The following is a 14,771-nucleotide window of genomic DNA, read 5'->3' on the forward strand; positions in this document are numbered from 1 at the left end:
CTACGACACGCGGGTCTACAACTCCTGCAACCCGGTCTAGATGGATGCTAGGAAAATCTACTGTTGTTGTTCAAATTACTGCAGGGCCTTTGTGATGACATCTCTGACTGTGTCACCGATTTCATGTAAGTCACCCTCTGTTAATGTGATAGGGTCCAGCGAGGTCTTGGTCACCTTAGATTTCTTTATGGACCCTCCCTTCTTATTTTGGAGAATTTAGCATCTACAGATAAATACTAATTCACTAGACAAGTAGTTGTGCCTAGAACAACAGTTTAAAGTGTTTTAGACTTTCCCTATAAGCAATAGATAAGAAGAGATGATAGAATGCCTACCTGTAGTTCCGCTTTCCTCTCGTCTCCCTTGTATCGATTCCGTCACTCCTTCCCGTACTTAAACCACTTGAAAAGTACCCTGTCAACACAACATAAGATGAAAACGGATCAAAGCATATGATCCATTGAATATAAATGAAAGGAATCAGAATAAATTCATACATATAAGCATTATGAAAGAACACAAATATGGAAAAAGGTTCAATCACTTTATTAGATAGAAGAAGGAATTACAACCATCAGTGTCTGATTCAAAGTCATTCTTCCAGCTTGGATCCCATCCACATCACATCAAAAGCGAGACAAGTGTTGAGCATTGGAAAAGGTATGTAATTACCACTTATTTCTGTATCTTTTCCTTTAAATCATAACTTCTTTAATTCTAAGATGGCCATATCATAAAGGATTATGATATAATTAAGGGGAATTGTGATTGATGTAAAATGATTAATTATTGTCTTTTTCTACGCAAAAAGTGAAGAAAATGGAAAATCGCCACTCCGGAGGAAAAGACAAGGCAAAACTAACTGATGTCCCTTTGACAAGAAACCACATCCAGACGAGGAAATCGAGATCAGAGCGCATGGACCAGGAAAAGGAAGGAGAAATGCGGTATCAACGCAAGAGGAAGAAAAGATAATTGAAGATAAAATATATGGCGAATCCCTTAGGATCCTTTGATCCTAAGAGATCGCTACCTCAAGGCTTACCTGTATTTTTGGTATTTCCGCCTGGCCATTATGAAAAGAGACAACAATGCTAGTCCAAGGGGCGGATTATTGTTGATTTATAGAATTTTTTGTTACAATCTGAATTTTGATCATTGACTCTCTTTAAGGAGCGATAGCTGTAACTCTATTTTTATGATTAATACATAAATTTTGTTGTTGTTTCGTTATCTGATCCTGGAGTAACCGCAGTAGTGTGTCCCTGGTGGCTAAGGGCCCAACCCTAGTGGATCACTTGCTTTCTGTATCATTATTTTATGATTACAGTCATGTGTGGTTTGATTTCCTTTACTTGCTTTATTCAATAATCATTCGTTCCTAAACATTTCATTAACTCACTCTATTATGTTGAATTAGTAATTGAATAATAAGATTATTATTTGCAACTGAAAATGTTATGTTGTTCATTGTGAAACAATATCGCATCCTCTAATACAGAAATTGTTGTTCATTTACAGATTGACATTGTTGTTCATTTACAGATTGATATTGTTGTTCATTTAGCTATGGTTTACCCACAAATGTGATTATTGTTCATTCGATCACTCTTCCATTACAACTGCAATTGCGTTCCTTTATAACTATGGTTAATACTCTTTATGTTAGAATAAGATTATCGATTCCATAGTCGTTGTGTGTTTACATTTGATTAGGTTTGTTTTTCAATATTTTGTAGACTTACTTAGGTTTGTTGTTCCTTCCTTAGATTGTTTTTCAATTCATTTATTAGTTAAAGGTTACTGTTCAATTCCTTTCAGTTAAGATTGTTGCTTAATTCATTCATGTAGATTAAGATTTTTTGTTCGATCTTTTCAAATAGATTAGTTGTTGTTCCTTTTCTGTTAATTGAATTGTCATTTCAAGTATTTGCTTTGGTGTGAACAGAAAGATCTACAACTGTAGCGAACATTGACTACCACTTTCTAGTTCATAGATTAGAGATCTTGTCCTTGATTGATTTTTCATCTGCATCAGTTTTTAAAGGAAAGAGTTATCATTACTGCATCCTTGACTGATGATTACTGTAGTTTCTTAAGTGAATGATTTAGTTATAAAGCATTTAAGTTTCTTGTCATTACAATTAGAGTTTGTTTCCAGCATTTATTTATTTTTGTAAAGCACTATACTACTAGCATTACTCTTGAACAAGTGACCGCCTCAAGCTGAGTACACTCTTGAGATAAAAAATCGTACTTGGATTAATAATTAATGTAGGGTAAATAGAGGTTAAAAAGACCCCTTTTACTGCTCAACATTTTGGTGACGTTTCCAGGGAGAGTGATGAAAACTGATCAAAGAGAGTAGTGTAAGTACCTACTAGGAGAGAGTTTGGTTTTAAAAACGGAAGGTAAGAACCTATGTACGGAGCATGTAACAGCCCTGCTCCCCTGCCCGCTTTCCTGCAGATTTCTTGTTAATTTGGGTAGAAATAAGTATTTGATTTGTGTGCATGACTAACCAGAAAAAGCTTGAAACGAATCTTAAGCCACTACCCAAGCCTGATAAAGCTAAGGGGCCAGTGACCCTTGGCCGATCGACCTTTATAGATGAAATCCTTAAAAAGGCAGAATCTCACTCTTCAGTAGGACCTAGAAAAGTTACTTCTAGACAACCTATTATTTCCCTTCAGGCCATAGAATCACCATCTGTAGCCTTTGCTGAGGTGCACAACCAAACAGAGGAGTAAGATTTTCAAGAAATTAAGAATTCTAACCCAAAATCGTTACAAGAAGGGAACCTTAGTAATATCTGCAAAGGAAGAGGAGAAACAGGGGAAACTGAAGAACCAAGATTTACTCTTGGAATAGTTCAGCCATTAAGCAGCCCTGATAAGGGAAGTACTGTCAAAATTATCTAGAACAAAGCTAAAGAACCTGAATCCCCCCCAGACACTAGTTCAGCAAGGAACTCTCATCATCCCAGATAAAGGAAGTGTTGTTAAGGCCATCCCTGTTAAGGCCATTCCTGCTCCTTCTAGCTAACCTAGGAATACCCTCCTAGAAATCCCAGAATGATATTGGCAGATATTCGACCAAATGGCCCAGAATCAACAAACCCCCCAAACCTCCACACTACAATATCCCATTGTAGATACTGCAGTTAATGCACCTATGAAGGCCATTCCTCTCCAGCATATCCCTACATTCCATGGCCTAACATCGGAAGATCTTGATGCATTTTTGTTTGAATTTGATGTGCTATGTAGGGGATATGACTATACCACTGATCCCCAAACGCTAAAATTATTTCCCTCTAAATTAAAAGGGGCTGCTTTACAATGGTTTATGGGGTTAGGTGGAGGTGTTATAAATGACTGGGATCAGATGAAAGGTGCTTTCCTAAAGAAATATTGGGATTATTGTAGGTCTAGAGAATTAAAAGATTAAATATTCTAGATGGTAGCTATACCTAATGAGATACTAGAAGAATATGTTGAATTTTTTCAGTATAATCTTCAAAGATCTCCTTATGCATCATTACCCTTACCTAACAATTTATTAAAAATAACATTAATTAAAGGCATGAAGGAACAATGGGTTGAAACATTAAATATTATGGGAAAAGGAGACATTTATCAAGAAAATTTTGCTGACATTATTGACTTATGTATTAGGAGTTCGTGAGGCAACACAAGGCTAAAACAAGCGGAACGTGACAGGCTCACAAGGGATAATAAGATCTCTGGAGAGGGATTTACCTGCGTAGAAATTAGAAACTTACTGGAGAATTTCAAAACTGGTATATTGGGGACTTTGACAACGCAGCTCGATATTATGCAAGCGAAACAGAAACAAGCAGAAGCAGAGAAAAATTTGGCAATATTATGCCCCACATGCAGAAAGAAACACAACCAAAAAGAGTGCCCACTAGATGTAGTTCAAGTCTACGCTATTTGTACAAAATACCACTCTACAGAAAACTGCGCCTCACTTCCTGGTTTGAAAGCAGTATACAAAGAAGCGAAGATGAATCAGAACCGGTGTACCTACTTAATCAGCGTCATCAATGGCAGTCGCGACAATCAGGTATGTCCTCGAATCCATCTTCTTCTTTCCAGCCTCGAAAATATCATGCTCAGAAATATAATACAATGTGGAAAAATCAACCTCCCTTTTCAAACTGGTCACAACAACCATTTCCTTCATCATCACTATGGCCGAATCAAACAAGCCAACCTAATTGGCCAAAATTTCCCTATGCTCCACCATATTGGCAAAACAATGCATATCCAACACAATGGTCCCCTCCCACTTCGCAGAGTCAAGCCTGGAAGACAAACTGGAAAAGACCGATGAATCAGCCAGCAGGAACCATTCCACTCCCTCAACCTACACTGCCAACACTACAACAAAATTCCTAGTCCAACTTAAGACCACAACTTCCAGCCTAACCCAACTCGAACCCAAGCAACGGATTGGTTCAATCCGTTCAAATAATAAAAACAATAGAACTAGAAACCGATCTAAGGGAGTGCAACGACCTTCAATTAAGGTCTGGGCGCATTATAGAAATCGAGGGAGATAAAAATGTTCAAGTTGAAAATCAGTTACCCGCAGAACAACCATTACAGGAAGAAGATGTGGTCAAACAACAGACTCATGACCAAGCAACCACATCTTCTCCCCCATTCCCAGAACGATTAATCATACCACGCGCTATAGAACATCTTGACTTTGATATTCTGGGAGAACTACAGAATTTGTATATAAAGATACCACTCCTCCAAGCTATCCAAGATATCCCAATATATGCAAAAACCATCAAAGAGCTATGTATAAAAAAACCAAGGAGGAGAATAACAAATAACCCAACAGTCCAAGTAGTTGGCACCCTATCTGATCTGTTATCAGGAAGAGAAGCACGTATCAAATATGAATACCCAGGGAATCCAATAGTGACAGTGCAAATCAATGGACAAACCTTTTCAAATTCCCTTGTTGATTTAGGGGCCGCAATTAATATTTTAACAACCACTACTTGTCAAAAACTGGGCATTACATCAATAGAACCAAACTCCACCTTATTAGAACTGGCTGACCGATCAATAGTCAGGCCAGAAGGTACACTACACGATGTCATGATATCTGTTGATTCCCGGGAATATCCTGCTAAATTTTTGATAATCAACCCCAAAAACTGACTCAATGGACACCCGTTAATTTTAGGTAGACCTTGGCTTGTGACTGCTGATGCTTACATCGGCTGTCGATAAGGCAGTATGACCACCACTAGAGGTAGTAACATCAAGAATCTAGCTCTATACCCTCCAGCCCAGCCAAGTGTAACAATAATAAAAACTAACAAACACCTTTTATCATACCTCACAGAAAATATTAGGTCCCCATTAACCATAGAAGATGCCCTCAACTTTAAAGATCAAATAGAGGATGATGTTATTAACAACTTCATTAACCAATCTGAATCTAGATCCCATGTACAATGTCACATGATAGAGGAAACATTTGACAATGAACTAGAATAAGATCCCCTCAAAGACATCCATGATCAAACAATACCCATTACCTCTATTTCAAATAGCAAAACTATAGAGACTGAGCCAGGAAAAACCTCGAACATCAATAATAACCTGACTCCTGAACAAGACAAAACGTTGGTCCAACTGTTGAGAAAATATAAGGAAGCTTTTCCATGGGATTATCCGAACATGAGGGGAATTGATCCCCAGCTATGTACGCACCACATTTATATAGAAAAAGATGTGAGACCCATTCGCCAACCCCAACGGAGACTCAACCCTCACTTGAAAGATATTGTGAAAGCTGAATTACAAAAACTTTTGGATGTAAACTTTATTTATCCAATCTCTGATAGCAAGTGGGTCTCGCCGCTAGTAGTGGTGCCAAAGAAGAATGGAAAGTGGAGGATTTGTGTAGATTACAGAGAATTAAACAAAGCAACCCAGAAATACCACTTTCCCCTTCCATTCATTGATCAGGTATTAGATGCATTAGCAAGAAAAGAATTCTTTTCTTTCTTGGATGGTTTCAGTGGATACAATCAGATTCAGATTTCCCCTGAAGACCAGGACAAAACTACTTTTACCTGTCCGTGGGGAACATTTTCCTACAGAGTCCTACCATTTGGCCTATGCAATGCCCCTGCCACTTTTCAGAGGGCCATCCTCAACATCTTTTCAGATTTAATAAATGAAGGGCTCGAAGTATACATGGATGATTTCACACCATACAAAGATGATTTCGGTCCAGCACTAGAAACATTGGAAAAGGTGTTGCAATTATGTACCGCCACCAGGCTCCACTTGAGCCATGAAAAGCGCTATATGATGATGACTGAAGGACTCATTCTAGGTCATTATATCTCAGCAGCTAGAATATAGGTAGATCCGGCCAAAATTCAAATAATTTTGTTAATACCTACTCCTACCACACAAATAAAGGTATGCAATTTTCTTGGATTTTCAGGTTACTATAGGAGATTCATAGAACATTTTTCTCAAATAGATACACCTCTATACACAATAACAGGGAATGTTGATTTTGTTTGGATAGATAAATGCGACCATGCTTTTGAGGATCTGAAAAAGCTTGTGTAAATAGCCCTAGTGCTCAGAGGCCCAAATTGGGACCTGCCATTTCAAATTTCATCAGATGCTTCAGACAGAGCTATTGGAGCAGTCCTTGGGCAGGAAGAAGACAAAAAACCATATGCAATCTATTATATTAGCAAGAATTTGTCTCCTGTTGAGCTAAACTATATTGTTACTGAAAAATAATTTTTAGTTGTAATACATGCTATAAATAAATTTAGGCATTATATCACTAGATATCCTGTTGTTTTATATACAGATCACTCTATAAAATATTTAGCAAATAAACCTATTACAAATGGTAGAGCAACAATATGGTTGATTTTATTGTAGGAATTTAACATCACAATAAAAGATCGACTTGGGAAAGAGAATCATGTAGCTGATTTTCTCTCACGTATGCCAAAGCCAGTGGATGCAGCAACAGTCGAAGATCAATTCCCAAATGAACATTTATTTGTTGTTACTATCAAGACACCCTAGTGTGCTGATGTTGCAAGTTATTTAAAAGTAGGAAAATTACCAAAGCATCTGACCCCCAATGAACGAAAATAGATTGTGCAACGTAGTACCCGATTTTCTTGGATTGGGGGCTACCTATTTCATACAGGGACAGATATGCACATTAGAAGATGTGTTCGTGAAGACGAAATGTTTGACATTCTAAAAGCCTATCATGACGGACCGTGTGGTGGACATTTCACAAATCGAAGGACTGATCACAAGTTTCTGTAAACATGATATTACTGGCCCACAATCTTTAAAGACGTGAAGAAATTTTTTCAAGCTTGTGGCAGTTGCCAAAGAGCAAGACAGCCTGGACAGTTTGACAAAATGACTTTAAACCCAAAGCTAGTAATTGAACCATTTGAGCATTGGGCGCTCGATTTTATTGGTCCAAACAACCCATCATCAAATCAGAAAACATATATTCTAGTGGCAACAGAGTATGTGACCAAATGGGTTGAAGCAGAGGCACTTCCAAGAGCTACAGAGGTCTGAGTGATTCATTTCATGTTCCAAATATTTGTGCAATATGGCCTCCCAAGAGACATAATCACGGATGGAGGACCATAGTTTGCAGGTAATAAAATCACTGCAACGTTAAAAAATTATCACATTCAGCACAAAATTACCACTCCGTATCACCCACAGGTAAATGGTCGAGTAGAGAGAACGAATAAAGTGATAGAGGCAATATTAACAAAAACCATTGCATCACACAGGCATGATTGGGCTTCAAGATTGCTGGAAGCCTTGTGGGCATATCGAACAATGTGGAGAAACACCACCGGTTATTCACCATATCAACTAATATTTGGAAAGGAACCCATCTTTCTAATAGAGTTCGAAATACAAACGTTAAGAATAGCATAGGAGGTCGGTTTGGATTTAAATGAGGCTCGGACTAATAGATTACAACAAATTAATGAGCTAGATGAAATTAGGCTCTCGGCTCTTCAACACATTGCATTAATTCAACAACAGAGAGCAAAATGGCATGATGCCCTGATCAAAAAGAAAATCTTCCACGAAGGAGATTGGGCACTCCTATACGATTCCAGGTTTCAGATTTTCCACGAAAAATTCAGAATCGCTAGCTTAGACCATATGAAATCCAGAAAGTGCATGGCAATGGCACCATCACTTTGACTACTATTGACAGATTTGGACATACCTTTAAAGCAAATGGCCACCGAGTGCAACTGTACCATAAACTGCTTACTCGGGAATCCTTTTACCAGCAACTCCGAGAATATTCTGATATGCAGATTCTTGCTGAGGAAAAGAATTCTTCCTCGGCTTTGGTTCACTAAGTAATTTCATTATTCTTAAATTTTGTACATAAATTCTTCTTTTTTGCTTGTATAAATTACTTTCTGTACAGATTTTTGCATTTTTGTATTTCTTTTTACATTTTTCTGTTCCTTTCTGAAGGAACAACATTTCTGCCTTTTTGCTGCTCCTTTTCGAAGGAACAACACTTATTGCATTTTGCTGTTCCTTTCCGAAGGAACAACATTTTCACTTTTTTTTCTGTTCCTTGTCGAAGGAACAACACTTTTACATTTTGTTGTTCCTTTCCGAAGGAACAGCATTTCCGCTTTTTTGTTGTTCCTTTCCGAGGGAACAACACTTTTGCATTTTGTTGTTTCTTTCTGAAGGAACGACATTTTTGCCATTTTGTTGTTCTTTTTTGAAGGAACAACACTTTTGCATTTTGTTGTTTCTTTCCGAAGGAATAACATTTTTTCTGTTTTTCTATTCCTTTCCGAAGGAACAACACTTTTGCATTTTGTTGTTCCTTTCCGAAGGAACAACATTTCCGCCATTTTGCTATTCCTTTCCGAAGGAACAACACTTTTGCATTTTGTTGTTCCTTTTCGAAGGAACAACATTTCCGCCTTTTTGTTGTTCCTTTATGAAGGAACAACACTTTCACTTCCGCATTTTTGTTGTTCCTTTCCGAAGGAACAACACTTTTCGTTTTTGTTGTTCCTTTCCGAAGGAACAACATCTCTGCATTTTCGTTGTTTCTTTCCAAGGAACAACACTTTCATTTTTTGTTGTTCCTTTCCAAAGGAACAACACTTTCGTTTTCTACTGTTCCTTTCCAAAGGAACAACACTTTCGTTTCCAATTGTTCGTTTCCGAAGGAACAACACTTTCGTTTCTTGTTGTTCCTTTTCGAAGGAACAACATTTCTGCATTTTTGTTTGCACTTGCTTTAGTTTCTTTTCCATCTAAGGAAAAACACTTTTTGAGTGCATTGTTTTTCTTTTTGTGTGTATGTGTGTTTCATAATTTAGAAGATTTTTGTGAATGATGGTCATTTAAGACACAACTATACATTTATGCAAGAATACAAAATCTAGAGGATACTAAAATCAGCAAACCAAAAAAAATCATTATCTTTAAAGAAATTGCTTTGAATTGATAAGAGAAAAGAGGAAAGGACACAACTATTTATATCACTTTGCTATCTTTATTTTCAACCAATTTGATTGATTATTTTTATCATGATGGTTATTTCTAAATCCCCATAATTCTCTTTGATCATTATTATTGAATAAGAATAAGGGCATATTTTCCTCTATTGAGATGTTCAGACTTCTTCCACCATCCCTACTCTTAAGGAGTGTTGAGCCACCCTCTGTATATAAATAGGAAAGTGCTATATAAAAGAAAAGAAGAAAAAAGAAAAGATACATATCTATATGATTACTAACATGATTTGTCAGATGAAGGATAGGGGGTCTCATCAAGAGCCAGCCTACCATGATCATAAGGAAGAAAGTGAAGTGGCATTCCCACTATGGCCACCACACTAGGGATATGATCCAAGAGGCACATCAGAAAAATAAAAAGTCCTTGGAACAGGAGGTCTCATCATGAGCTAGCCTACCCTCCTTTCACTCCTTCCTGGTGAATGGAATTGTGATTCATCTGGTTACCAAGCCAACATAATGGCCTTCATTCTGACATCGCACGGTACTTTCCTAGGCATACACAAAGGATTATGGTTCCAAGGGTGAAATAAGCAACTCTGTCAAGGTTATGGACACTTGTGGGCAATAGAGCTCTGCTGATGGTATTGAAGTCATATTTTTCATACACCAATAGTCATTATAAACCCTTCTTCTTATATCTTTATAGTGATTTCAAATGATATTATGTTATATAACCTTTTTGAACCTTTGATACATGAAAATCATTTATAAATAAATCATAATGGTTAAAGTGGATAATGACTGCATAAGAACTTTTACTTACGTCAACTGTCCTATCCTCTATTTTTCGCATCATATCATGGCATTTCCATATTTATTAGCGATTTCCATCATAAGCCTCGATTTCAGTAATCTGCTCATTTTTGTAAACATGTCATGGATCTATATGCCGTTCCTTTATTCTACTGTACGATTGCAGTTCAACATGCTGCTCCTTTATTTGACGGCTGAGGACGGCCTATCACATTTCAGGGGGGCGCGGGTGATCTCCATAATTCACTAGCATATGTGTCAACTCATTATTTGGAGGTATTATGACTCCATCAAAACTCGGGAATAGCAAGTCTAATGGTATTGTATTTCCCAATATGCATGGCTTGTTGTTCCAATGCCATTTTTGTGTTTTGGCTCTGTAAAAATTAACAGTAAGCTAAAGTTTGAACAACTTGTTGTTCCATCATCACCTCTGTGTTTTTTAACAGTGAGCTAAAGTTTGAACAACTTGTTGTTCCATTGTCATCTCTGTGTTTTCTTTACAGTGTGCTAAGCTTGAACAAAATGGGAGGCAGATCAATTCGCAGCAAACCGCTGGTGTTAATGGTCTCTGACGCTATACGCAAAATCTTAATAAGGGCTGGATGGATTACCTACCTTAACTGTCTACATTAGTCTAATGAGACTGTGGCAATTGAATTTGTGCAGAATCTACAGGAAGACCATTCCATGGTGTGAGGGAGACAAATAGCAGTAACAGATGAGATAATTGCTGAAGTTTCAGGACTGCTAGCCGTTGGACCAGTATGGACCCTGAAAAAGATGAGACTGCAAGACGTTATAACCATCTTCCGGGATGAAGGACAGAACCTTACTGTCAAAGGAAAAGGAGTCCTACCAGCAACCTTGGGAGAGTCTTAGGCAAAATTGGCCAGAATTTTCCAAAGCTACATCACTTGCAATGGCAGAAAAGACGTGGTAAGACCACACCATCTCAAACTGTTAGCTGTATTATGGCGTTGCCCGAAGTATAAGAAAATCTCGCCATGTAGAATCAGTAGTAAGCCATCATGGTTTAATTCGGCTGATATCAATTACAGTCTTACCCAACAGCAGAGTAGTTGGGAAGAATTGGTTTTCTCGATAGATGGGGGACTGGCTTTACCAGCCCCAAAACAAAAACACATTGCTAGCACATTAATTAGACCACAGAAACGAAGACAATCTGTCAGATTAAGGAGAAGTAGAGGAATGTTGGGAAACTCCCAAGGAAATAGTAGCCAACTTGTAGAAATACACGACTCAGAGGACGAGCAACCCCCACAACTTGAAGGATGGGAAAATGAAGAAGAATTAGAAGAAGATGAAGAAGAGGAACCAGAGGAGGAAACTAAGCAATCTGGTCAGGAAGAAGTGGAGGAAGCAGAGCAACCTAGCAAAAGCCCATTATAAAACCCTCTGCAAGAAGATGAATTGGCCCAAATTTTGGCCAATATGGGTGAATATTTCCAACCCCATAGCCCACTCAACCCCAATACCGAAGAAGAGCCACAGGAACACTCTACTCATGATAAGAGTGCATCTAAGGAGATGTGTCATGAGAAGGAAGAAGAAGAACAATCCTAGGAACACTCTGCTCATGATAAGAGTGCATCTGTGCAGATGAGTGATGAGGAGGAAGAAGAATGACAATTTCAGGAACATTCTGCTCACAGTCAGAGTACACCCGAAGAAATGCGTGATGAAGAAGAAGTAGAAGAATAAGCTGCTTTGGAGACAGTAGATCAACCTAGGGTTTTCACCCCTGAAAAACCTAATCAACAGGATGAGAACACTAAAGAAGTGCTCCAAGTAGAAAACATGGAAATTGGCCAAAGAGAGGGTACAATCCCTGAAGAACAAAGCCCATGCCCAAGAAAAGAAACAGTTGTTCCTTCTAAGAAAACAAATGAAATCAAAGAGTTGCAAAAGGAACAACAGAGACTGCTTAATGTAATTAAACAACTTCGACAAGTTACAAATAAGGGTCCTAAAAATGGGGAAAAACTTAAAAATAACCCCTGGAGAAAAAGATGCATCCACCAAGGTGAAATCCCATAAAAAAAATATCAAAAGGACTCAAGTCAAACCCATTATTATTCAGGACTGCAAGGAACAACATGTGGTTGTTACAAATGCAAAAGCACAAATAGAAAACACACCAGCGTGTGATAAGGAAGTCCAGATAGAGGCATTTTCCTCTAACATCGTGACCAACTGGATAGTTCGTGATAAGGAAACACAGACTATAAAAACCAGATGTTGAAATAAGGAGATCTAGGTAGATCTCCAGCCCAAAAATGTCATGATGGATAATGACCCGAGGATAGTGAAACTTCAAAAAGATCTGGCACAGGCCCAACAAACGATAGAAAAGATCACAAAGGAAATTGTTCCTCAAGAGAAATATCAGAAGTTACAACAGCAGGTAAAGAACATCAATGCATCGGAGAGCGAGGCCTTCAATGGATGGCAAAGGGCAGAGGAAAAAGTTAAAAAGGTAACCAATAGACTAGACACAGTTATGAATCAAATGGATACCTTATGTTCTCTGTATACTAATGTTCTAGCATGTAGGGCACCTACCAAAAACTATGCTTTGTTTTTGATGGAAAGGTATTTACAATTGAAAATTAAGGCTGTCAAGGCAGGGGCACCTATAGAGATAAAAACCATTGATGATTTCATAAACTATTGTAAGCATTACGAGGTGAAAGTCCAACGATTGTTATGCGAGTTTTATTTGCATAAACTTGTGTTGGACGGTGAAACGGAAAAGAACCCTAGCACTTTTGTGGGTGATATCTAGCTTCAGGAATTTATCTCTTTTGCTATTAACCAGATAAAGTGGCTTAAAGCCTACAATACCTTCCAGAGACAGGAGAACGGGTTAGATCTATGGGTAAGGGGTGAACCTAGAAACCCATTGCAACTATGGAATAAGCATAGAATATTAATGAAAACGAAGGGTGTGATCTAGAAATTGGGACCTATTCACACAGAAGTCATCCAACAAGAGGTAGAATACTTCCTAACCATCAAAGACCTTGCCATAGCAGCAGCCAAATTCTGATACCAGACTTCCAATCGAAATATCAAAAAAAGATAGCCATTCAATTATGAAAATTTTAAGCTACCTATTGATCGCTTGGTCACCTATGGTGACCTCATCTTGAGAGAAGGCCTATCTTGGTTAGGTTGTAGGTTTCAAAGTCCAATCATCTGGTATCCTGTGCCAGGGTATAGAACCTTATATGAATTGCCTAAAGGTTAGACAGGGCATATTTTTGAGGTCTTAGCTAGAAATCATCATTTTAGACCATTGATTGAAAATCCTTCTCCAGCATGTTCCCTAATTGCCTTGCATGTCAATTATAATGTTTTCATGAGGGCATGAAAAAGGGTAAGCAGGGGGTGTGTTGAGCATTGGAAAAGGTATGTAATTACCACTTATTTCTCTATCTTTTCCTTTAAATCATAACTTATTTACATTCTAAGATGGTCATATGATAAAGGATTATGATATAATTAAGGGGAATTGTGATTGATGTAAAATGATTAATTATTGTCTTTTTCTATGTAGAAAGTGAAGAAAATGGAAAATCACCACTCGGGAGGAAAATACAAGGCAAAACCAACTATTGTCCCTTTAACAGGAAACCACATCCAGACGAGGAAATCGAGATCGGAGTGCATGGACAAGGAAAAGGAAGGAGAAACACGGTATCAGCGCAAGAGGATGAAAATATAACTGAAGATCAAATATATGGCGAATCCCTCAGGATCATTTGATCCTGAGAGATCACTACCTCAAGGCTTATCTGTATTTTTGGTGTTTCCACCAGGCCATTATAAAAAGGGATAGCGATGCTAGACCAAGGGACAGATTATTGTTGATTTATAGAATTTGTTGTTGCAATCTGAACTTTGATCATCAACTCTCTTTAAAGAGTGATAGTTTTAACTCTGTTTTTATGATTAATACATAAATTTCGTTGCTATTCCATCATCTGATCCTGGAGTAACCGCAGCAGTGCGTCTGTAGTGGCTAAGGGCCTGGCCCTAGTGGATCACTTGCTTTCTATATAATTATTTTCCAATTACACTCGTGTGTGGTTTGATTTCCTTTACTTGCTTTATTCAGTAATCTTCCGTTCCTAAACATTTCATTAACTCGCACTGTTTTTTCTAATTAGTAATTGAATAGTAAGATTATTATTTGCAACTAAAAATGTTATGTTGTCCATTCTGAAACAATATCGCATAGTCTAATACAAACATTGTTGTTCATTTATAGATTGACATTGCTGTTCATTTACATATTGATATTGATGTTCATTTAGCTATGATTACCCACAAATGTGATTGATGTTCA

Source organism: Pinus tabuliformis, chromosome 9, assembly GCF_031772625.1.
Source record: "Pinus tabuliformis cultivar Carrire ecotype Pingquan chromosome 9, CPIR1, whole genome shotgun sequence".
NCBI lineage: Eukaryota > Viridiplantae > Streptophyta > Pinopsida > Pinales > Pinaceae > Pinus > Pinus tabuliformis.